At 42.2% G+C, this 26,985-nt stretch overlaps 1 protein-coding gene across 1 annotated transcript in view; it reads left to right on the top strand.

The window, feature by feature from the left end:
- Nucleotides 1–26,985, top strand: part of NCKIPSD (NCK interacting protein with SH3 domain) — a 1,945,114-nt gene that overhangs the window by 1,855,872 nt on the left and 62,257 nt on the right. The window lies entirely within an intron of this gene.

Raw genomic sequence — 26,985 nt, 5'->3', positions numbered from 1 at the left:
ACATATCTGGGAGACACTGAATATGGGATCTGATTAATTGTACACATCTGGAAGGTAACTCGTGACAGTGTCTAGATGGATGTCGATAACTCCAAGTTCTGGGTTGGAAACAGATTCAACATGGGTAGATTCACAGTAATTCCTAGCTGGTCAAACAGACGGAGAAGGTACAGAGTGGCTGTGACCAGTAGATGCTTCGTGGAAGCTGTGAGGAGCCAATCGATGTAAGGAAACACCTGGAATCAGTGCAGTCTCAGGTGAGCTGCCACCACTGCCATGCACTTGAACACCTGGGGGGGCTGTGATGTGACCAGAGGGCAGGGTCCTGAACTGGTAATGATTGACCCCTACACAAAAGCAGAGATTTCTCCAGGAGTACCTGTCTATTTTTATATGACAGTACGCATCCTGGAGATCCACAAAGCGTATCTACTTGTCCTTGTGCAGATTAGTCATGATGGACTGTACAGTGACCATCCAGAATTTCGACTTCTTGATGAAGTGATTCAACTCACTTAAGTCCAGAATTGGATGTAGGTTCCCCCATTTTCTTTCACACCAAAAAGAAGTGAGAGCAAGTTCCAGATCTTCTTTGTCCTGGCGGGACCTCTTGGATGGCTCTATTCTAAAGAAGCTTGGGCACTTCTTGCTGAGCTAACTCCCTCTGACAGGGTGGCACATCAAGCAGAAGTTTCCTGAGTGGTGGTGGGGATGGGAAAATGGAAGAAAATAGCCCCTGAAAATAATGCTTAGCACCCACCGATCTCTTGTGATGTTTGCCCAGGCCAAAGGGTGCAGAGACAAGTGACCCCCAACTGCTTCCAGAGCATGACACTTTGGCAACGCATCAGGAATGCTGGGAGGGCTTCTTGGAAAAGGGTTCCCCTGGAGCCCTGTTTTTGCAGACCCCCTCTGCCTCTAGGGTGGCGTCTATCACTGAACCCTCTCCCCTGACCTCTAGAGGAGGGTTCGTCCTGAGCCTCCAGACAGGAAGACTACGACTTTCAGAATCACAATTTCCTAATCCCTCATTGTGTCTTTGAAAAGGACCACTGAGTCCCACAGCCGATAAGGTCTTCCCTTCCTGGTCACTGCAGGTCAGATTGTCTTTGACTGATGGACCAAAGAGAGTGGATCTATCAAAGGGGGCACTGGTGAAGGACACTTTAAAGGATTTCGTAAACCTGTGTAGGTGCAGCCGGGCAAAATGCCAAATAGCGATGCCTGTGACGTTCGCTCGAGAGGTGCCTTCTGCAGCATTGGAAGTCAGCCTCATCGATGAATTAGTGAGGGAAGCAAGAGTGGATAGCTTGGGAGATACTTTGTTCAAGCCTTCGGCAGGCATCAACTCAGAAAGGGAAGTGGCGAGTTCCTTAATCCATTTGGAGGCAGGTAAAGTGTGCCAAGTAATTAAGTGCCCGCAGACCAAATGTAGTTGTGGCGAACACCTGCTTTCCATGTCTGTCATTTGCCTGGGATTCTCGAATGGGGGGATGGACAGACATACTCTGCTCCGCCAACTCCTTTTTAGTGGTAGCAGCTACCACAATAGTATTGACTGGCACCCCTTTTGACAAAAACTGTCTATCGTGGGTAGGCTTAACACTTTATCTGCTCGTTTGGGCACCGGCTCCACAGTACCAGGCTCCTTCCATACCTTGCTGGTGATAAGGTCAATCAGTTCACCAGCACGGGGGGGAACCCAGGTGTTAGATGGTCCCATCCTGAACACCTTCAGGAACACTGACTCCTTGGAGGACGGGGGTTGAGAAGACCTTCTACACTTCAGTTTGAGTTTCTCCAGAATGTATCTGAAGGAGACATCTTCGGGCGGAGATCTGGGTGTCTTCTCTTGCATGTCCTCTTCCGAGGCACATCCTCTGAGGGGGGCCCAGGGGAGGACTCATAAGAGTGGGGAACCCCAAGTAGGTTAACTCCCTCTTGAAGGCCGGTTTGGGAGGGGTGACCAGAAGCAGGATGAGAAGGCTCAACGCTGAGTCGAGGTGGGCTAGGAAGGGCCCAGGAGAGCCGAGGAGGCAACTACAGCAGTGGAGAAGGTCCTGTCTACTACCTGGAAGACTGAAGGGATGTACTGTGTCCCCTCTCCATTCCCGGTGGACAATACCACCTGAGAAGAGGGAGAAGAGTATGCCTCTGCCCCCTTAACACCCCCAGATAATACTGTCCACAAACTGTCAAGAGCTGAAGCACTGAAGGGCAAGGACCGGTCAAAAATAACTGGACCGGAAGCCCCCCCAAGGACTCCGGAGTTGCTGCTTGGGTCCGGGACCCAGTCTACTCCGAGGGAAGAAGAGCAGAGCCAGTCAGGGACTCGGACGGGGTGGAGACAGAATGGGCTGTAGGAGTCCCCATCACCTCCTCACCACACACCAGGCCCTGAAAGTCCAAAACCACCTGGGTCAGATGAGGAGATGGAAGCACAGGGGCAGGGGAAGGACCCCGGGCTGGATGGGCGGGGGATGCGAGAATCCCCAACTCAGTTTGAGTCATGCGGAAAGACCTCATCATCCTGTCCATGTCAGCTAGGAGAAAGCTGCTGGAGGACGTAGAAAAGGCTAAAGACCTAGATGGGGATGCGTGTCTAGACCCAGAGGATCCCCTATATCTCTCAGAAGAACAGCTTCTGCACCTGGGAGTTGTAAGATGCTGCTGTAGGCCAGAACCGAATGGAGAGTCCCCAATCAAGATGGGATCCGATATGGGTCCCAGATTCATCCACTTCAGATCTGAGGGTCACTGAGGATCCAAGCATTTAGAATTGGAATGTTCTGATCCAAGGAGGTCGGATCTGTGGCAGGACTAGTCTGGACCAGATCTGAAGGCCTCAATCTGGAGGCCTTGTATTTGGGAGTAGATCCCGGGACCTTGGATCCAAAGATCTCGAACTGGAGGCCTTAGACCTGAGAGTAGACTCACGGGACCTCGGTTCTGACAGCGCCAAAGCTGGAGCCAGATTCAAGGAGCTAGGATCCGAGGTAGAGGACCCAGAGACTGAGGGAGCCTTCCTCTTGCGGTCAGAGGAACCCGGCTTGGTCGGAGACTGGTGGTGGATCAGTGGACCCCCCTGAGCCATCCCTTTTGTAGATCAATATGTATGTACCTTTAACAAGCTATCTAAGGGCTTGCACTAGAGTACCAATACTGAGAATGTGCGAGCCTCACTGTCGTTTTATAGTTAGCTGTTGAGATGTGAACATGTATGTATGTAAGCTCTGTTTGTTAGTTCATTCGTATTTAAAGATGCTGCTATCCATCCTGATGAGTTTATGTATATTAAAGCATCTGAATGAAACCCCAAGCCTTCTTATTATTTGCAAAGAAATGAACGAGTGACACCTTTCAAATGTAACTTGTTGCAGCGCTCGACCAGGACTCTGGGGTTGAATGTGGTAGAAATGCTACATTGCCCTCCAGGTGGTCAGCGCTTAAACAATAGGGGCACTCCTCGTGCAAGTCAGAAATGGGCATCTTCCGACCACATGAGGAGAACCTCTTAAACCCTTTGGTTTGTCAGACATGAGGGAAACGGACCAAGCACCAAAGCCAAAATGCCAACCAGGGCCAAACCAAGTCAAGAGACCATCAAAAAACAATTACACTAACAATTAAATAATTAAAATAAATCAGAACAAGAAAATAAGCTAAGCCTGAGTTGCAACAGAAATTCTTAAGGCAGAGAAATTGGCGCCAGAAGGACTGAGGAGAGGCTAAGAGGGTGTAAAATCTATAAGACTAGAATTCTAAGGAGACTACAAGTAAGATTAAAAGCTGCAGGACAAAATGTTTGAAAATTAGCACTTATCCCACAGAAGGATTCAAGCCAGAGAAATCACATCTGAAGCGGTGAAGTGGTAAATGATGTCTGAGGGATTAAAGAGCAGCAAGGGATTTTGGGAGTGTGAGGAGCTCAGCATAGGGTCTGAGAAGTTGCCAGCTCGGATCTGAGGTAGGATCCTATGACCCAGAAGTGAGGAATAGTGACATGGATAACATCAGGTCTCAGAATTAAAAACACAACATTTTTCCCATTCTACAAACAAATAAAAAGCACAAACCTCTACCAAACGTTGCTCACACCACCAGAAAAAGTCCAAATAACAAGAACAAAATGTGAGCACACCAACACAGCCAAACAAAAAATATTTAAGTCCAAATTATTATCCAAAGATTTATTGTAAAAGGATGAGTGCTTTTGCGGGGTCACCACTTCTTCACATCCAAATAAACTTTAAAACCAAGTCAGTCAATTTATACAAGTTAAAATCACATGCTTCCTGTAAATAATTAATTAGGCTAGCGTCTATTAATTAGTGCTGGTTTAAGGGGAACACTTTAATTCAAGCCTGAAGTTTTATGGGCTTGCCAGAGCTATGATCCATTTTACCTCCAAATTTTCCAAATAGTTGTTAACATCCCCCTTCTCATATTTAACTATAACCTGTTGTAAGGCTCTAAAATAAAAAACATTATATCCCGTTGTATTGATGTGTACAGCACAGAAATTGGCGCCAGAAGGACTGAGGGTACAAAAACTATAAGACTAGAACTCTTAAGGAGACTACAAGTAAGATTAAAAGCTACAGCAGAAAAATAAGGTTTTAAAATGAGCACTTATCCCACAGAAGAATTCAATACAGAGAAATTGTATCTGAAGAGGTAAAGTGGCAAATGAGGTCTGAGGGGTTAGAGGGCAGCAAGGGATCATGGGAGTGGGAGGAGCTCAGCATAGGATCTGAGAAGTTGCCAATTTGGATCCGAGGTCGGATCCTATGACCCAGAATTGAGGAATAGTGAAATGGATAACATCAGGTCTCAGAATGAAAAGCATAACATTTTTCCCATTTTGCCTGAACTCCTTTGGGTTAAATGGAGGCACAACCATCCTCCATTGCCATACCTGACGTTTTATGGAAATACTCTCCCTCAAAATATAAATAATTGTTAGTAAGGACAATTTTAAGCAAATTTTCTATAACAAAAATCCTATTGCTTGAAAAACTCTTTCCTTAGTCAAAAAGTCTGTTAAACACTGTCTTTCAGAATGAGGGATTACAATAAATAAATTAGCTACATCAATGGTAACAAATAGCAGAGACTCCAAATACTCATCTACCCTCATATTTTCTAAAAGGTGCCAAAATCTCAAAATATAACAATGGTTTTCAAAATATTTCTTGCGCAAGCTATGTATTTCCCTAAAAGCTCAGTCTTTGATCACTTCTCATCAACTGTAGGTCTAAACGAGGGATCAGTTTGATTCTTTTGTATTTTGGGTATCCTGTACAAAGCAGGAACCAAATGTTTGGATACCATTAACTAATCTAAAGTGTCACAATCAATGGCCCCTTGAAGCATTAGGTCACTTAATATCATATCTATCGTACTGTAAGCAATATTGATCTCATTCCTGAATATCCTCCTATAAGTAGATTCATCTGAAAGTAAGTCAGACATCTTTAGGGAATCAAAACTATTCATGACAACCACTCCACTGCTCTTGTCTGGTTTCATTATTAGACTTTAGTATATTTTAATGAAGTCCCAGAATTGTTTTTCTTCAGTAGACAAATTGTCAATAAACTTCCCCCCTGACTTTAATCAAATGCCTAAATTTGTTTTCATATATTCTTTTACAAACCATGACAAGGGTGTTCGCAGAGGGTAAAGATGTACTTTTCCTTTTCACTCTATCACTTTGAGTGATTTTTCTCCATATTAGAAAAAAATAACCTTAAATTTAACTGTCTAATATATAATTTTAATTGAATTAAAACCTTTGCTGTGTCCACTCTGAGATTAGGAATGAATTGAAAACCTCTTAAGAACAGAGATATAGCACCATCAGTTAAGGTAAGGTCAGACAAATTAAATATTTTAAAATCTTTGTTTACCATGTTATTAAAATGACCGTCTAAATGGTGGACAGTAGAACTGATTGCGTCACTATGAACAACTTCTGAAGTCTCCTCCCCTTCCCTTGGCCACGTGAGCAAAGATCGGGGGAAAATTGAGGATGAACCTGCACTTCCTGGCAATCCTGTTAATCTTCCCAATTGCGGTTCTTCTAAAAAAACCATCATCCGTAGCATAACCCTCGGCTGGGCTAAAACTAGAGTTGAATTCCTTTAGACTGTCCAACATATTCACTTCATTGTCCCTGTCAGGCATATTGTTAGACCGGGGGGGGGGGGGTTGGATAGGCTTTATTGTTTTCATAGTCACACTTGTCCCTATGCAGTTTTTTGCACTTAGGTTCTTTAGTTCTTGTAATTCTACATTTAACACATTAGTTTTCCTTTCATTGTCATTCAGAAATCAGCACGTTTTAACCCAGTGGCGTCAAACAGTTCTAGTAACTCTTTATGTAAAGTCGAATTTTCAGTTAAACCAACAGGAAATTTTCAGAATCTAAGACCTTTAGGAACTCTCTTTATATGCAAGCATTCCATAAAGTAAGAATTGCCTAGCTTGAGGTTTCTCAGTTTGTTTAATTTGCGTTCAATGTCTGTAAGCTGTGTTTTTAAGTTTTTATGAGGAACATTAGGAGCCAAATTAAATGTAAAATGTGGAACTGAAAGCCAACTATCAAAGTTACAATTATCTCCAGATATTTGGGTACTTCTACTTGGAAAACCATTGCCCGCATCAGGATATAAAGAAATCTCAGCAAGGCTTGATGGAAATCCTGGTGAGTCTGCCTGTTTGTAATTTCTTTGCAAACAAATAAACATTTCTACTTGGGTGGCTGGTACAAACGTCATTATTTGGTGTAGAAGTATTTTAAAATTACCAGGTAAATTACAGTCTTACAAACTGCTGGTGGATATGTTAAAAGTGTCCATATCACTGGAAAACTGCCACAAAGTAAACCACAACAACGCATACAGCTGTAAACCAGTAACCAACTCAATAACTCCAGCTAGGGATGCTAAAAATGACAACCACTCTGCGGATGTAAAATTAACCAAATTATTAAATGTCTTATTAAATTATTAAATGTGAACTTTATTCAAAAAGTCCACAGAATAAAGTAAAACTGAACACTTTTGTCCATTACAAATGGGACTTCATCAGACTTTGAAACAATGTAGCTCCAAATTCCTTTTAAAAACTCATTAACCAATCAGATTTCATCTAATGGAAAATAACACCATCTGTTGAATAAAGGCCAAACAAGGAACTAATGCATAGCAAAATGAATAACCTTAATGTCACAGTAATTAAATCAACTGTAAAATGGTTCAGACCTGTCTAACGACCAGAAGAGTCTTTTTAAGTGTAGCCATGTGTCCCAAATCTTTGTCAAGTTCTGGTATCCTTGATAAGTGTAAGCAGAGGCTTGAGAGATGAACCATTTACCAGGTACTTGTGTCCATTAGAGACATAGGTGCCAAACCAGGGCTAAATTTCATGTTCCATATCCAGTTGTCCAAGTTCACTTAAATTGGGTTAGGGAGGAACTCTGCTTTCGCATAGATGGAAAGCTTGTTCGAGAGAAGGGGCTGTCTCTGAGATACATACCCATCTGTCCAGCAGGTCCTGTTTATACCACAGACTAGGTTTAAGGTTTTAGAACAGATAATTCCGGTGCTGGTTTGTTTTACAGATGTCCAGGGGGTCCATTAGGATGGAGTGTAACCGTTCCTTGTGTGCCAAGCATAGATCTCCACTCAGCCTGTAGGAGACAGAATACACAGATAGGACTTTGAGGCTGTCTGCATAAGACATGTTACTTATGCCCTGTTTTCTTTATTGAGGAACCTCTGTGGACATTCCAATTGTTGGATGTGCCTGGTTAGGTACATACCACAGGGTGCGTTGTACTCAATTATAGGTGGGTTGAATGCTGAATACAGTGGAACAATGACTTCCTTGGACTTAAGACTCCTTTGTTTATAAGTTGCACAACATAGAATGATTTCCTCAGTAATGTAGACAAGTGATGGTCAAGGGCTAGGTTGCTGTCTGTGTGTTCCCCAAGTCCCTGATTACTGGGTCAGCTCTTGGTGGTATTTTGTCAATATGATGGTTACCAGAGGTAGATGACTTCCCAGAGGATGCTAGTATGTATTTCTTGACATTTAGGTTTAGTCCATGGCTCTGAAACAAGTTATTTGTCTGTGTCAGCCCTTCCTGGAGGACATTCATGTCGGTGGGGAATTCTGTGACTGTTCCTAATTTACAGTCATCTGCAGATTAGATCAGCCAAAAGGCCTTGATATTGGCCTTGACTTCAGAGAAGTAGATGCTAAAATGGAGCAGTCTCAGGACCATTCCTTGAGGGACTCTGCTTGTGACTGGTCTCTTTGTAGAGGTAGACTTCCCAGTTCTAACTTTGAGTCCTGTCTTTGAGCCAGTTGGCTATCCACTGGATGACATAATGATTTATACCTAACTTCTTGAGTTTGTTAACAATGCCTGAGTGGGGTATTGTATTAAATACCTTGGCTTGGTCATGGTAGCTAGTATGAACCATTTTGCCTCATTGATTGCTTTAGTGACCTTCTGAAAGAAGTCCACTAGGATGAGTATCCATGACCTGCCCTTGACGAAAATAGATTGGGTTGGGTTCAGTCTCTTGTGGTTTTGTATGTCATTATTAATATTTTCCATGAAAATTCTTTCCATGGCTTTACATATGAGACTAGTGAGACATATCCCACTTTTGTGCAGAGCGATGACTGTTGTTTTCCATTCATTAGGCATGAAGTCTCTTTGGAGGCTACTGGTAAATAGCAATTCCAGAAAGCCTAATAGGCCATGTTTCATGCTGTTTTTGAAGGCATCCTACGATATTGACTGGACCCATTGATGTAATGTCCTTGGCCTTAGAGAGAGCATTGACAACCTGTTCCCTAGTGATAGCAGGAGGAGATATATTTGATGTTTTTTTTTCCTGAGGGTAGGTGGGGGGGGGGTAATAAAGTTAGTTAAACTTGTCTGCCAATAGGTTTGCTGTATCATCTGGTTCAGTGTAGGTAGCTCCAATGACAATGAGCTCTGCACATAGTTATGTATTGTATTTGAGGTTGCGAGCATAGCTAAAGAATGCCTTATGGTTGTCTTTGGCCTGGGAGGTTAAATTTACCTCATATTTATTTTTAGTAGACTATTTTTCATCTGAGGTGTTTGTTTAGTTTGATGAGGGTGCCTTTATCAAGCTGTGTGCTACATCTCCTAATTTTTGCCATAATTTTCTTGTTTCTGTTATGTAACCTATTGGTGTGATTTCACCAGATGGCTTGTTTTTTGAGTTAGCTCTGTACTTATTCCGAGAGGGTTCAGCTGCCTCTATGGTAGCTATTAACATGCGTATGTAGGGTTTCTGTGAACTGTTCCATGTAGGCAGCATTGTTCTCAGGGTTTATAGGGGCTTGAAATTTTGTCAGGTTATCATTTAGTAGGAGGTTCGCCTTAGTTTACTTTGTGAAAGTTCCAGGGTTAAGTGATGTCCGGATTTTATTTTTACTTCAAAGGAGACTGTTTTGTGGTCTGACCTTACCAGAGAGGGCATTTCACTAGAGGGTGTGCATCACTTTCCCATATTAGTGAGGACCAGAGCAAGTATGTTTGTGCCCCTGGTCAGTGTACTGACAATTTGGTCCAGGGAGTTTGTACTAACAAAATCCAGTATTTTCGCTGTCTGCACCTTTGATGCCAATGAATATGGTATAGGGTTGGATGTTGAGTGTTTCCAGTAAGCTTAAGTACATGTTATGGGCTTCCTGGGTCATAGAGTGGGAATTATAGCTTGCAAGGAAGTGGTATGGGATTTTGCCTATGCTGATTTGAACCCGTAGAAGCTCAAATGCATCATCCTGGTTGACCATCCTTGAGGTATTTTTATCTTTGATATGAATTCAGACACATCCACTTCTAGTTCCTGTCTAACAGCTAGTCTAAATGTGTGGAAGGCATTATAGCCTTGCACTGCCGGTGTGCTGTTTGTGGCTTTAAACTATGTCTCGGTGACTGCACAAAAGTCAGCATTCTGTAGGGTGAGCAGAGCTTGTAGGGAGTGGAGTTACATGTTTAGACTCCTAGCATTGAGCAGTAACACCTTAGGATTTCCTTAGTTTTGATTTGCTATGTTGGAAGTACTTTCAGTTTGGCATTGCCTAAAAAAGGCACTGTGGGGGAGGACAATGTTTAAGCTAATATTCGAAAGCCTAGAGAACAGAGGTGCAGACCATTTCTGGCAAAAGAGCATGGTCAATTGACCATCTCCTTCCTTGTTGACAAATATTGCATCCCCATTGAATGACACCAGAAACTAAGCCAACTACTAAAGTCAGTCATCTTCTGTTCATATTGTAGCGTCATTTTTGGGGAAGGCAAAATGCTTTTCAGTGCTAGGCTCATACCAGCCTGGGACACACATTCCAAGAGCTCCATGATGTCTGTCTTCAAGGTATGTCTCAGATCATTTACACCCACACGGATTATGACTGAGCCATACTGGTACTTTTGGTCCAATGACCTGAGTACGTGCATAATGTGACAGATCCTGGCCCCTGATAGACAACAGACCATGCCTTTCTCTGTACTCAGCCTGGTGAGAATGGACATTATTATGCCTCACAATGGATTCTTCAATGACCAGAATGTTGGATTGTGCGATGGCTTGCCTTATGGGCTTAGAAGTAGAGGCTCCATGAGATGTGGCTGTAAGCGTTGATATGGGTATTTGGAAAGAGTGCATTCAGGACTGATGAGGGTATTTGTTTGGCTTTGTCTAAGCAGTCTTTGAGGATTAGGAAGTTTACATTTAATTGCCTCCACATATGTGTGTCTGTGTGTCGTCTTTGTACTGTGTGTGATGAGTGCAGTATGTGTACTTTTGACAACCTTACTGACATTAGGCATGCTTTTATTTGAGAGCTTTGCCTGCAGTGACATTGTGTAAATATCTCTCTCACATACCTTACCAGTTTGTTTGAGAATTAGCTGGTTGTCAGTAAATATGAGGCAATGTCTACATTGCCATAGGATGCCCATATCCACCTAGCTTGTAAAAGAGATAGTGGGAAAGTTCATATCAATGGCAACGGGCCTTTTTATTGATTAGACAGTTGCTGTGAGAATGTGAAGTAATGGCAGTAGTATCTGTTTTTTTACTCTGGGGTGCAGTGCTCATCAGTGCAGAGTAGTTGCTCTGTGTGCAACTGCGTAGTGGTGAAATTTCAAGTGTAATTTCACAGGAAAATGTTGACACAAGTTGCCTGCATCTGTACAGGGCTCTGCTAAGCACTTGAGGGAAAACTGCTAAAGTAGATACTGATGATTTATGGATGAAGTATTTAGGGAGACATTCTGAAGTTAGGTTAGATAGCAACGAATCAAGCAGTACTTAATGAAAAGAAAGAATTGGCTTTAAGAACAATGAAAAATAGGGGATTTGCCCGATTGGCTAGTACCTGGCTACAGCTAGTACTTGTCTTACCACAGCTACATGCTGCTGGGCATACAATGTTCCCTTGCTTCTCTCACTAGAAGCAAAACAGTAGCACCAATCTCAAGATGAGAAGCAGGCTACAAGCTTTTGGTGATCAACAGTCTTGTCTGAGATGATGCAGGGGTCCATGGGTTTGTTATAGCCTTTTCCTGGTAGATGCCTTGAATAGCAACCAGACCAATCAGGAAGGTCTCACACAGACACTAACTGCTCATGTAGAGACGGTCAGAAATCAGTGCTGTCTGCTCCTTTCACCAGGATCAAACTACAAGATCAAAGTCCAAGCAGCCTCTTATGAAACAATATCCCAGTGCTCCTTCTCTCACCAGAAGCACTAGTCCCAGGATAACTACTGAGGGGCAAAATGTGGGCTCTTCAGTAACTGGTGATCTTGGACTAGATGTTGCACATTTTAAAGGTAAGTTGGAAGAAATGGTTAATTTCATAATTGCTGCAGTGCGCACTAAGCAGTTAGATATGAAAGAGGGAGTAACTCAAGCTTTAGCAATCTAAGGGGAGAGACACTAACTTTAAAAGAACAAGATAAATTGGAAGAGGTGGGCACTGGGTATCCTGGCTGTATGGAATACAACGGGATGGCCAGTAAATGTAAATAGCTACATAGCAGTTGGACATTATCAGGTGTCCAGATTGTGGAACTATACTAATTTTAATTTGTGTTGTGAATAGGGAGTAGGATTTCCAGCCCGTTTTATAGGTCCCTTGTCTTTGTGTCTCGAATGTGCTTATGTGCTGTTAAACTAGTGTATTATAATCCCCGATTTTTTTGGTCTCTTTTGTGCACTGCAGCTTAGGAGACCATCTCTTCTTCATCCCTCTCTTTTGAATAAATGGCTCATGACTGTTTTGAGGAATAAGATGATACTGCATAAAATATCACACAATTTACATGGCAATGTCTGATACATGTGTTTTAAGTTTTCACGTGTGAATAACGGTCTTTTTATCAATATTGCTTTATTAACCGAAATTAAAGAAAAACAAGTGGAATTATGTGCCCTCAGATCTGTGATGTTTTGGGAACTACTAAAGCCTACAGATGTTTGATGTTACTTATAAGACATTATGGCTGTCTAAAACTTTAACTTCTCCTGTACGCCAGAGGGTTATTGAGGATCTGATGTGCTACAGCTGTCTTTGAGGAAGGGTGTTGCCAGGTATACTCTTTGTACTGTATTGAGTATATTTTTTTCTGAGCATCACATCAACATGGAATTTTTTTCATGTCATATTATGTCTATGATCGTCTAAATAAATGCCTTTAACAACAGGTTCTATATTGCTAATCTAAAAACAATATATTTAACATTTTTAGATGAAACAGCTGAAAATGTTACTTAAATTTATTAAATGCTTGGGGACGCCACATTTTGAGAGATGTGTCCATTTAAATGATAGGTATCCAATCTTAGATATGTCACCAATTCATCTAACACTGTACGAATTGCAGGAGGAGTCATTACTGGGCACATTGCGGGTGCTGCGAAGAGCACTTTGGCTGACATGAAAGAGTGAAACAATGCTAATTTTATGAACTTTAATCGTACTTTGACTTAGAAATGGGGTCCATTCCCATCATGGTATTAGAAACCCAGAAGACTTGGAGAAGTTAAAAACAGTTGAAACAGTATAATCTACCCAATCATTTTCAGTCAAACATTACATGGCTCATTTAAGTCCTGCCTTCTTTTAAACCTCATTCCTCCCTTGTATGTATTGTTCCCACAATTCCCATTTTTTTATGTAGTTTGCTCCTTCCCTTTTCTAAAGATCTCAGTTCTAGTTGTTTTATCTCTGTTACTATGTTCACTGCTTCTAGTATAGTTGATTTATATTTTGATTTCCATTTTCTAGTAATTGCTTTTTTGGCATCCACCATAATTGAAGCAAAGCCTTACCATGTCTAGGCAATTCTGATTCTGTATCATAGGTCAGAAAAATCATCACACCATTCTGCCTACTCACCATCTCCAACAGTGCATCCCACGGGGAATCCTTAAAGTCCACCAACTCGCTGCAGTCCCAGAAAATATGTTCCCAATTACTTCTTTCTTCCCCATCACACCTCCAACATTTAACTATGTGAGGAAAAATTCTCTTGACATTTACCCGGGGTATAAAAATATCTATGTAAACATTTCCAATAAAAAATTCTAAATCTTCTAGACTTTGTTGCATATTTGGGAGACATACATATATTTCCTATTGTTTCTGTGTGAATTGCTTATCCAGTCTGTCTTCCCAATCCTTTGTAACCTCCTATGATTGATTCTTACAATTATCTTGCAATATTTTATATGCTCTACTAATTATTCCTTTTTAATGGCAGCTTCTGTTCTAGATTCTACTAAAAACTCTACCAGAGCTGGTCTTTTATTTGGAACCCCCCCCCCCCCAATTTCTTTCTTTTTGTCTATACTCTGATATCAGTCCTTGATAGGGAGGGCAGTCTCTTACCTGCAGTCCAAATAAATTCTTGTCATCTTCCCATTCTGTCATCATTCCTTCTGTAGTTATTTGCTCCCAATACCTTAGTTCCTTTGCCAGTTTTCGCCAATAAATTCCAGCCACCTATTGTCTATACCCCTAATTGCAGTCATCCCTATCGCCAGAATCTCATTTCTCCATTCCTGTGTTGGCTTAGTTCTTAGGATACTTTCTGCTACTTTGTAGATATAATATTCTGTATAATTATTGATCTGAAGTAGTTAACTTCATTTGATCATCAACCTGTGAGTTTCAGATCCGAAAAGGATCTGAACCAGCAGCTTCACAAGCTAAAGATCCAAGCTCCAAGCTCCTCCCCCTTACCTATACTACACTGCAGCCTCCTTCCCAATCCTCAGATCTCATTTCCCCCGGCTTTGCCAAGAGATGATGTCTGAGCTCCAGGCGGGTAGAGTGGGATTTTTGATCAAACTTTAGCTGTGCGCTTTAGTTTTTTTCCCTTGTTCTCCCTCGGGTTTACCGTATTAAAAAAAAGAAAGTTTAAAGTCGTAATACTTTTCCCCTAGTGTAGGCCTCCCTTTCCCACCCTTGGCATGTGTGTTTGGCTAGTTAGCCTTGATTAGTGTAGGGTGGCTATGTCGGAGTCTCAAAAGCCGACCTTTTCTAAATGCAAAGTGTGTGGCCATAAGCTGTCGCCGGCTGATGGTCACACTCTGTGCATGGTGTGTTTAGGGGTTCCCCACCTTACTTCGGCTGCAATATCTGTGCAGCCTTCAACCCTCGGGCCCTGTGGGATCGCAGGGCCTAGTTGATTCTGGCTGGTCTTCTTCCAGCGGAATCAGTGGCTTCTTCCTCTTCAGCCACGGCTGTGGCTGTACAAGCTTCTGGTCCTCCTCCCCTGTCCGGGACTCCCACTCCCACTTCAAAACAGGGTGATAGAGAGGGAGAAGCACAAAGAGAAAGATAGAGAAAGAGAAAAAGAGAGAGATAGAGACAAGGAGAGGGATCGCAAGAGACCAGCAGACTTGGATCCATCACAACCCCCCCCCCCCCCGCTAAAGTAGTCTCTACGCATGAAAAAGTTACTAGGCCGTCTTCCCCTTGGCTCTGTTCTCCATGATTTTCCCCTGAGCCGGAGGCTCAGCCCGCTTCAAGGTCATCCTCGCATCTGCCCTCCCGGCCGGTGTTGGCAGCGTCCTCCAGATCCACGAGGAGCCTCTCTGAAGCTGACATGACCGCATGCAGACTCAATTGCTGATGGGAGTGTTGCTGGCTCCCCCCTCTCACTGGAGCGGAAAGTTCAGCTCCGATAGTTCCTTCTCCGATCCATCATTGGGTTTCGGAGTCCCTGGTTCCGAGGAACCCCGGAGTCAGGGGGTCGGTGCCGATGGTTCCTCCAACCTCGACGCCAGGCATGCCCTCGAGTTTGTCGGATCCTATGTCAGATCAGAGCTCTCGGAGCCGAGATGTGAGCGTCAGATCTGAGGTGACAAATGTGTTAACGGCTCTGTTGTGGTCAGGGCATGCCATCCCTCTGGGTCCGGCTGTTCCGGGCTCGGCTCCGATCCCCTGGTCGGATCCGAGGGGCATGGCTACTAGTCCACCAGTTTCAGGGAAGGAAGCCGGTTCCCCTTCAGCCTTCAAAGTTGTGGAGAGGGTACTCTCAGGAGGATCGAGATCCCTCACTCTTTCCTCGGAGTCTGCCCTCCCTTGCAGTTGAGTATGCCTTCTGTCATCCAGTCCCCCAGGGCCAGCCTGTGTCTGATACGCCCCAGACGGTTCCCCTCGAGGAATACGAAACTGTTTGTGAGCCCTCCCCGGAGAGTCCCCCCAAGGAGGTTCCTCACAAATGCCAGTGCAAGAGGAGGCACATGGACTCCCCCGAGTCCCTCACTGAGGATACCAACTTGGAGGAAGGGAAAGGCTCCCCCAGATTGACCCCCCACCAAAGATATCTCCTTCAGAGACATAATAGAAATTTTCCACCAGAGGGGAGGCTGATCCAACAAAAGCCTTCCTCGGATGAGTCGGTATTTCTGGAGGCATTCGATGCAGGCCCATCTACCTCTTGGGTGTCCCCTCTGGCTGATCCTCTGGTGGACCTCATTACCACCAGAGCTTGGAAGGAACTGGACACAGTGGAGCCAATACCAAAACGGCCAGTTAAAGTGTTGAGCCCTCCTACTGACGAGCCTGAATGGAGTAAGGGTTCCCCAGTTGATGACATAGTGGTGGTGACGGCCACCATAAAGGAACTAGCCAAGGAAAGTTCCTTGGTCCATCCTCCTGACAAGAAGTCTAGGGCGATGGATCATCTTGGAAAGCAGATGTATGCTTCAGCTACCTTTGCCATAAGGGCGCTGAACTGTATGGACCACGTGATTAGACTTCAGCGCAATCTTGTGATCTCCCCCGGAGTCCATTCCGGCCGAGGATAAATGGTCATTCTCGGCTCGTATGGACACTCTTAAGTTGGTTACAAATACGTCCATGTGTTTATTCTCTCACGCCACCGAGGGAGCCGCTAGGGTATTGCCATGAGGCGTCATGCCTGGCTCCTGCTTTGTAAATTTTCAGAACCTTTCAAGGCGTCCTTCGCGAATGCCCCTTTTGACGGTTCGACCCTGTTCGGGAAGACGGTCTGAGACATGCTAGTCCAGAGTGAGAAGGACGGGAAGACGTTGTCGGGTGTTGGGATCCGCTTCTACAACCCTCAAAGGTTCTTCTCCAGGAACCAGCAAGGGCAGAAGAAGTTGTGGTTCCAGAAGTCTCAGCATTCCTGGAATGCTCCGGACTCCTTTTCCCCTGGAGGCAGAGGGGGATAAGGTGGATGCTGGCCCAGGGGCAGAGGGGGACTGAAGAACTTTGGGTCACGGGAACCCTTTTTAGATCGACCTGCACAGCAGCCCTGAGGGGTTGCCTGACTGCCCCACTCTGGAGGCAGTCGAGGGGGGGTGTTTTTTGAAGCACTTAGCTCAATGGGAGTTCATAACATCAGACCGCTGGGTGCTTCGAATAATATTCAGAGGTTATTCCATTCCCTTCATAAACAGTCCCTTAACCACAAGACACCTCCAGGACGTCCCAGCCGCTCAAAGGGAGGCGGCAGCTTTGGAAATAGAAAAGCTGTTAAGCAAAAGAGCAATCCAGCTGGTTCCCCTAGACCAGTCTGGATCAGGCATCTGTTCCAGGTTCTTTCTGGTGCCAAAAAAGACGGGGGACTTGAGGCCGATTCTCGAACTATCCACAATGAACCTGTCCGTTGCCAAGGAGAAGTTCCAGATGGTCACATTACAATCCATCCTGCTGTTCTTGCAGGAGGAAGACTGGATGTGCTCGGTAGACCTCAAGGATGCGTACCACCATATCCTGATGGATAGGCGATCCAGGAGGTTTCTCCTCTTTCGGCTAGGAGCCAGTCACTACCAGTTCAGGGTCCCACCCTTCGGTCTCACCAGAGCCCCCAGGGTGTTTACCAAGGTCATGGCAGTTGTAGCGGCCCACCTGAGGCTGCAGGGCATTCAGGTCTTCCCGTACCTGGGCGATTGGTTCCTCACCGCCCCCACCAGGCATCAGTTTATGCAAGCCAGAAATTCCTTTCTTCAGTTGTCGAACCTACTAGGTATTACAGTGAACCTTACAACGTCCTCTCTTCAGCCTGTTCATATTCTGGACTTCATAGGGGCAAGAATAGATTCTGTTCAGGCCATGATATTTTTTTACCCCAGACAGACTTCGGAACCTGACCCTTCATGTCTTGTCACTTCTTCAGTGTCCATCTCCAGCAGAGTTAGTCCTGAGAGCCTTAAGGTCCATGGCAGCAGCTATAAATCTGGTTCCTTGTGCACGTCTGCATATGTGAGCATTACAGTGGACATTACAAGTTCAGTGGTCTCTGTTATACCAGCCCCTAGACTTCCCGATTCTTCTAAGCAAGGTGTGCAAAGCTTCTCTCATGTAGTGGCTTCAATCCCAGGATCTGCAAGAAGGACGCTCCTTTGCTACGCCTCCGCCCCAAGCCACGGTGACCATGGACGCCTCCCATCTAGGGTGGGAGGGCATTGCTCGGGCAGGACTGTCCAAGGCAGGTGGAGCCCAAATGAGACCGTTCTGCATATCAGTGTTCTGGAGATGAGAGCAGTCCTTTTAGCGTTGCAGGCCCTTCGTGCTTCTCTTCCTCTGGGAACTATTGCGATTCAGTCAAACAATATGTCAGTGGTCTGGTATATCAACAAACAGGGGGGAACCAGGTCCTACCCACTTTGTTGAGAGCCCATGAGAGTGTGGGAATGTGTGATCTCCACCAACTGTTTCCTGATAGTAATACACATCCTGGGTCGGTCCAACATTTTGGCGGACAAACTGAGCAGGACTATCCTTTTGCCTTACGAGTGGTCTCTGAACCCGTATGTAGCAAACAGATCTAAAAGTGGGGTCAGCCTTGCTGCGAACACTTTGCATTGCCATCCAACGGGAAGTGCAGTGAGTTTTTCGCTCTAATTCCCCCGCGGGGGCAACCCCCAGAGACGCTCTTGTTCATGCTTGGCCATCTGATCCTCTTTATGCGTACCCCACGCTTCCTCTCATGACAAAATTCTTACAGAAAGCTCGGCGGTTCGGGAGCAGGATTATCCTCATAGCCCCATTCTGGCCTCGTCAGATTTGTTTTCACTCACTACAGTCTCATCTAGTAGCTCCGCCCTGGATATTGGATCCCATTCCGGATCTCATTCATCATTCCTCGGGAATTCCTCCACCGAATCTGGACAGCCTCAAGCTCACTGCTTGGTTGCTCCAGTTCCATTAATTGCCAGGGCTTCCGGTCTCTCTTCCCCCATTAAATCCATTCTGGTGGTGGCACACAAGTCCTCTACCAGGAACGTGTACCATGGGCTTCTCAGAGAAATTTGGATCCCTTTACCTCCCCTGTTCCAGCGGTGTTAGATTTGTTGTATCAAATTTTCCAGCAGGGGGCCAGCTCTGCCACAGTGAATGTCCAGCTGGCAGCTATATCCAATTTCCATGTAGGAGAAAATTCAGGTTGTCTAGCTGCTGCCAGAATTTGTAAGACCTTTATCAAAAGTACTTTTTTACCGAGACCCCCTATTAAGAATCCTTCTCCTCTGTGGTATTTGACCTTGGTTCTTCAGGCCTTAGTTGCGCCTCCGTTCGAACCCACAGCATCAGTTGATTTGAAATTCTAGTCATGGAAGACAGCTTTCCTGGTGGCTATCACTTTGGCCAGAATAGTGTCAGAGCTTCAAGCCTTATGTATGAAACCCCCCGTACTTGGTTTTTCATAAGGATAGGGTGTCTCTCAGGACTAACCCTTCTTTCCTTCCTAAAGTTGCTTCGGAGTCAAACATTAATCAGTCTATTAATCTCCCAGTATTCTTCTCTAACTTTCAAAATAAAGGGGAATACAGACTTCATTTGCTGGACGTTCACAGACAGTTACGCATTTACTTACATAAGTCTAAACCCTTCCGTAAGTCTGATCAGCTTTTTGTTTCCTTTGTTAAACCTTTTTTGGGGAAACCAGTTTCAAAGGTGACTCTTGCTAGATGGATCTCTTTGTATTTTACAGGCATGCAGGGAACATGGATTACCAGAACCAGACCGGGTTCATGCTCATTCTACTTGTTGTATGGCTACTTCTGCTGCATTTTGGTCCAGAGTTTCCCCTGGATGACATTTGTTCAGCGGCTATCTGGGCTTCCTCTTACACTTTTATTACTCATTATAAATTGTTGTCTAGAGGAAGAGGGCCCCTTTTGGTTCTGCAGTGCTCCGGAATATCCTTCCTTAAGGGCCTCCCAAGATTTTTGGTAGCTGGGACTCTGTCCCACAGGTTGATGATCAAATGAAGTTTACTTCAGATAAAGAAGTTATGTACTCATCATAACATTCCATCTGAGTAGTTAGACTTCATTTGTCAGCAACCTTCCCTCCCTACTTCCCCCTGACCTTCGTGGTTTATGTCTGTGTTTTGGGCTCAGTGTCCTGGGTGAGCCTAGTTTATGTATTCTGGTCAGGTTATGTCTCTTGGGTTGTTGTGTGTCACACAGTGGGTGGCAAACTCGATCTGAGGATTGGAAGGAGGTTGCAGTGTAGTATGGGTAAGGGGGAGGAGCTTGGAGCTCGGATCTTTTGCTTAGGAAGCTGCCGGCTTGGATCCGTATCGGATTCGAAACCCACATGTTACTGACAAATGAAGTCTAACTACTCAGATGGAATGTTATGGTGAGCACATAACTTCTTTTTATTCTCCTTAAAGGCCTACATCCAAAATCACACTCTCTGTTTCTTGTTTTTCCCCGTTTCCTCATCATCTCCTCCCACTTTGAATTATAGTTTTCTGGTTGTGCTATGTTTAGGAGTCTTAACTATGTAGCTCTGAAATATCCCTTCAAATTGGGTAATCCCAATCCGCCTTGTTGTACTGGAAGAATCATCTTATCCCACTTGATTCTTGCTGTTTTCCCCTCATAGATAAAGTCCTTCAGCTCTTTATTAATTGCTATCCACAACTTCTCCTCTGGTTGATAAAAGTGTGCTTGACCTGTGTACAAGACTAATGGGACAAAAAGCATTTTAACTGCTTGTATCTTGCTATCCATATCCATATAACAAAGCTTCCATTTTCTCAGTTTTGTATTCTCTTTAGTTTAGTTTTTTCCCCACATATCCTTAGCTGCCACACCAGAATCAGTTTTAATCCATACTCCTAAATAATTCATTTGATCATGTCTCCATAAGTATGGATTTTGCTGAGCCAATTCATATGTGGGTACATAATTTACCGCTATTGCCTTTGTTTGAGCTTCACTAGTTTTGTGTTCCAAAAAGATTTGAAACTGTCTCAAAATGTTCCACAAAACTGTAATGTCTCTCTGTTTTTTTGTCAGATATAAATAAAATATCATGTGCAAATAGAGCCAGCTTTTCCTGACTACCATACCAGTAATATCCTTGAATTTCTGAGTCCCTTATTTTCTTTGTGAATGGTACTAAATGTAATTCAAATAACAAAGGAGGAAGAGGACACCCCTGTCTGGTTCCTCTGCTCAAGCAGAAATTATCAGAGAGGACCCCACCCACTTTAATTTTCAACCCTCATATATCCTCCTAACTAACCTTATAATTATAATTTTTTATCACAAAACACGAAGGAAACATAAAAAAATAATAAAGCATGAAGACCAGCTCACAGGAACAGACTACACAGTGTAGTCTGTTCCTGTGAGCTGGTCTTCGTGCTTAATTATAATTTTTTCAGGAAATGCAAATGCTTCATTGCCCTGCTCATAAAGTTTTTTATTTTTATTTTTATTTTACATTTGTTTACCGGGCTAGTCCAACTGGATACATGTCCATTTTCAGTGGAGGCCCGGGGAGAAAAGCTCCGCTACAATACTACTTAAGTAAAAATAAACAAAATGTACTAAATAACATACAAATTAATAATAGAAAAAACAATGTACTTTAAGCCGATGGCAGGATGTAATAGTATTCGAGTACAGTAAGAGATTTAGCAAAGAAAGATAAAAGTAAAGAACTTAATTACTCTATTACAACTTCATTGGGAGTTGAAAAAAATATTTATGTATGCCTTTATTACATATGGAATAACAGAAACAGTTATATAGAGGATAATTTAGAGTGTTAGATATAAGATGAAAAAGAATGGGTGTAAAGAATCAAAAAAGAAGGAGGTAATAATACTTAGTCAGGGTTATTGCAAGAGCAAAGCCAGTGGTTGGATAAGAAGAGTTTTAATTTAGTTTTAAATATTGGGAGTGATGTTTGAGTTGTGAGGTCTTGAGGTAGTTGATTCCATATTTTACCAACTGAGTTGGAAAATGTGGAGTCACCTGCTGTGTTATTAGATAGAGAAGTATGAATCAATATTTTGTTAGAGGAGCGTAGGTTTTTTAGATTGTTATAGGGTTTTATGAGGATGGAGAGCATTGGAGTGTTGTCAGGGTGGTAAAGGGCTTTATGGGCAATTGTAAGTTGACTAAATTGTATTTGGTGGAGTAATTCTAGCCACCCTAATTTTTTTAGATTGAAGCAATGATGAGTCCTGTATGGAGAGGCTGTAGCAAATCTGGCAATGTTGTTATATGATGTAGCTAGTTTGTTAAGATTATGTTTAGAAAGATTAGTATAAAAAGTCCCAGCTTACTCTGTCAAATGCTTTCTCTGCATCAAGTCCAACAACAACAATGGTATTTTCCTACATTCTGATTCCCACTGGATTATCAATGTTTTGTTAATGCTGTCAAATGTTTGTCTCCCCTCCACAAAACCACATTGATCCATATCTATCAATTTTGGCATTACTTGTACCATTTTTTTAGTCTCTATAGATGTAAACACTTTAGTATTAAAATGAGCCTGTATGAAGCGGGATCTGATGGATCTGTATCCTCTTTAGGTATTAACAGCTACCACTGCTTTTTTCTAGGATGTTGGTACTTCTCTTAAAATACTATTCAACAAAACCTTCCAGATCTTTATCAATTTTTCCCTTCCTAGCTTCCAAACATCCACAGGAATACATCTCTTCCTGGGGACTTTCCTGTAGATTGGTTATACATCACAGTTTTTATCTCCTCTCTTCCTGTCCTAACCATTAGTAATTGAGTCTCATCAACCTCTAACCTTGGCAAATTTAATTTTTCCATAAACAATTCCACTTGTATTTTTTCTTGCTTCCCTATTTCTCTGCTGTATACAGACTTCATAGAATTTTCAAAATATGTCTAATACCTCTACAGGATCTCTTGTTACCGGCTGTCTAATCTTGGCGGCAGCCCTTTCTACTTTCCGATGCCTAAGTCGTTGTGCTAAAAGTGTTTGTGCTCTAGTGTTGCTATCAAAAAACAGTTGCTTAACAGCAATCTTTCTAAACTCTTGTATATTATCAGTGTAATCCCTTATTTTCTGCTTAACATGCTGCAATTGATCCTCTTGTTCTGCAATACTTTAACATTTGTTAGTCCCTCTAAATAATTCTTGTTGCCTATTAACCACAGCTCCTTTTCTTTTATTTCCACCATATTTAAAACTCCACCTTAATTTTATCCCACTCCGTAGCTATATTTTCAGAAGTAATTTCTGTCGTCTCGAATAGCTCTTGAATAATCTCCATTACTAATTCCTTAAATTGCTCTGTTTTCAACAGATAGGTGGGAAAGCACCAGTGTGTCATTTTTATTACCCTACGTTTTTTTTTTTTTTTTTTTTAATTATTATTGGCACATGATCTGAAACAGTTATTGCGTATCAAGACTTTCAATTAAATGCTTATATTCCTATGAAATGTAAATTCTGTCTAGGCAAATATTCTGTGTTTTTCATAGTGTACAGTAGAATTACATATTCTCATCTGAGTATATTATTTTAAAATTTACAGTAGTACTCCGAAAGCATTTTTACAAGACAATTTTTAAAACATTCATTTAGGTATAATTTAATAATAACTCATTGCTGGATATGGGCAGTACTTGTTTAAGCCAGAGCTGGTGTGATTTGGTCAGAAGGGATAGTCTGACAGACTGCCAAATACAGCCATGGGTAATAAGGTATTACCTGCATTCAGCCATGGAGCCAAACTATTATACAGTTGTGTTAGTTTTAAGTAGTACTGTCTTTTTTACTATGCGTGTGTGCGCGTGTGCGCGTGAGTGTGTGTGTGAGTTGGTATTGTGATGATTTGTATGTATGTGCACTGCTTTAAGTGATGCAGTGATTAAGGTTGTCTTTAATTTGGCATTACACTTCATAGTTTGGATTTTTGAAGTATGTGTTTACTTTGGCATGTTAAAAAAAGAAAAATATTACTCTCCACTGAACTATCTTCTCTGTACCTTTCGGCATTACAATATTAAAAAGCTGTCCATACTTTTGCTTCAGATTATATACCATCTTATTTTTCACACTTTTTACTTCAAATTAGATATATTTTTTTTTCTTGTTTAATTTTTATACACTTTTGAGGCCTATGTTTGTATAGGTGCACTTCTTAAAAGTGACAGTGATTGAGGTTCTTTTTTTATGACATTTTCACTTTATAGTTTGGGTTTTTGAAATGTGTCTGCTTTTTTGTACATGTAATTTTCTTCATTACTGTTTCAATGCACATTTGGGATCAGAAACTGTTGGTGTTGACATTTCCATCTGCATTTTAAACGTTTTCTGTTTACATGGATGTCAAGAGAGTAATATTTTGCTTGCTGTTAGGTGTAGAATGCAGTTTTTTCCTTAGTTTGGTAGCTTGCACACTAGTATTGTTACACTTTCCCAGAGCTGTCTACAAGTTTTCATTCAGTTAGCGGATCTAAAACTTGTTTCTTTTCCAGGATACAGAGAAGTAGCTGTGGGTCTAACAGTCTGAGAACTTTATTTGACATTTTTTTAATACTTATCAGAGCTTTTTTCATTTCTAGACGTATCATTTAGTGCATTGGTTTGTGTTTTAGTGTGCTGCTAATGATAATTTCTGTAGTTTAACAGACTTCATAATTGTGCGTTTGCATACCAGCTTTTTTCTATTAGAAATGCTCAGTTTGCGTTGGACACACTGCTTGCCAGTCAGCATGCATATTGCTGAATACAAATGAGCTTTCATCTCTGGAAGGGTTTAAAGTAAAAAATTGGTATGCCATTGATGCTCAACATTACTTCTCTTTTCCATAGGATAAATTGTCTTTTGTGAACGCGACTGGCAGGACTTGGAATGCAGCCAAAACTGTATGCACTGTAATTTCATGATATTATATACGTCCATGGCAAGATTCATGCTACTGTGAACCAGACTTAAATCTTACCATTATTTGTTGTGGTGTTGCTTTGAAATTTGTTGATAAGGTTGGGGAATTTTGGTGAGTTTATTGACAACTGACTAATAGTTAAGGAACTAGTTCAATCTTCATGTTTCTATCTTGGAGATGTCAAAAGTCAAGTGTTTACTCCCACCTCAGGACCTCAGTAGTAGGCTACTTCCTAGTCTCTTTTCATCTCCGTTACTGCAAGTCCCACTACCTAGGGTTTCCTGATGTAGAGCTCAATAGATTGCAGCTTGTACAGAATTGCACAACTCGCATACTGACTGATGCACTTCATTATCAAAAATCTACATCAGTCTTAGCGTTTGCACTGGCTCCCTGTCAAGTCTTGTATTTTAAGTTCTTGTTTTAGAATGCTTGTCCCTACATGATATAGGTCCCCTTGACTGGAAAGCACTCCTGGTCCAATACATCCTTGTTAGAGCTTTGTTAGTCTTCCTTTAGGTTGTTGGAGATTATGAAATTTAGCTTAGAATCTTTTGTGTGTGTGTGTGTGTGTGTGTGTGTGTGTGTGTGTGTGTGTGTGTGTGTGTGTCTTTTGCAACCAGTCTTCACCTAGAAAACCTTTCATCAGTGGTTGATAGATTCTCCTCCACTGGTTAGTTTTAAAAAGTCACTAAAGACTCGCATATAATTGTAAGGTATGTAAGATCAAATTTCATTCCAGTCAAAACTGAATTTTAACTCTTGACTTTTAATTACACTATTGTAACTTGTCTGGCAATTGGTGCAGATGTTTGACTGTGAAGCCTCAACATTTATTAATGAACATTTTATTTTGAACTCATTAAAATTGTACTTTGATGTAATTTGAACTACCTGAAAAGAAAATAAGTGAAAGGTATATGACTACTTTAGGGTGTTAAACACTGGATAATTCAGCAGACTGCATTGCTTCCAAGAGTAAGCAGTGATGGCAAAACTGGGGACAAGCAGTTCAGATGTTTTGATTTTTGATACAGGAAAAAGTACTCATTGGTTATTATTTTGTCAGGACTACAGATTGATACTAGAGTTTTCATCTCAGAAACAGACTAGAATATAAAGATGCTGTAGAGAGGGTTTGTGAGCAAGCATGCCATTTTATCCTTGCAACATTGAGTGATGTGGTGAGGAAGCGATTTATGGAGTTTGATATAGCTTTGTCCATGCCAGGATGTAAGCTAGCTGTGTTGGAAGAGAGGACCTGCCTCTGAGATTGTAGAAGAACTGAACTATGTAAAGTATGAGGAATGAAGTCAGTACTTGAAGCAGTTTCACAGCAAACCAGGATTATTATTGTAAAATGTTATTGGCATCTGATAGGACCGTTGGGTACTTTTACAATTGTGTGCTAAAAAAGCATTCTCAGTTTTCCTGGCCAAGCAAAGTATTATGATAAATGGGAGACTTTTTTTTCTTTTCTTTTGGTATGACTTTTTTTGGGTAGGGCAAATTTTCATACAGTTGGCTCCATTTTGTACTGCAGTGAAGGAATGGCATCTAGAGCTGATGTAAGGAGTGATTTATCCCATTTTGTCTTCAGTGAGGTGAAACAATAGCTTGGGAAGTGGTCTGCAGTTTTACAACCAAGGGTGCAGTAGGATAATGTAATAGCAAGTGTCCTTGATGGTTGAGGAGTGAATATGTAGACTTGGGGGAATGTTGACATTAATTCTGTAAGCTGAATATAATTTTTAATTATTCTTCATTGCTCAAGCTAATGCACATTTTTACAGTGTGTATGTAATTATTTATTGTGATTTATAATAGTTAAATGTTTATGTATGTGCATAAAATGAATATGTTGATTTTTGTATACCTTTTGGTTGATTAATTCACATTTACATTTGAATATGTGTGGTGGTGGAGGTTTCATGATCTGACCAATAGTTGTGCCCTCTGTCATTCATGTTGGGTAACAGCTGTTTGGAATGTGTCATACACTTTCCCATTATTTTGCGTAAAGGGCTTATGTTTGATTTTTTTTCCCTCAAAAAAATGTCATTGATAGATATACTTAAGGGGAGTGTAGTAGACTGACCCAGGTTTTATAGTTTGTTCCATGGTTAAAATTCTTTATAATAGATGTGGCCAACCTGCGGCCCTCAGAGCACTTCCATGCGGCCCTCAACCTCTAACTACAACATCGATGTACGCATGCCCCAAAACACTTTTTTTTTGTTTTGTGTTTTTCGCTCCGATGAC

The sequence above is a fragment of the Protopterus annectens genome, chromosome 7.part1, assembly GCF_019279795.1.
Source record: "Protopterus annectens isolate FY-2018-M chromosome 7.part1, PAN1.0, whole genome shotgun sequence".
Lineage (NCBI taxonomy): Eukaryota > Metazoa > Chordata > Ceratodontiformes > Protopteridae > Protopterus > Protopterus annectens.
Note: the sequence above shows the minus strand (reverse complement) of the source record. Positions and strands in the feature narration are given on the sequence as shown.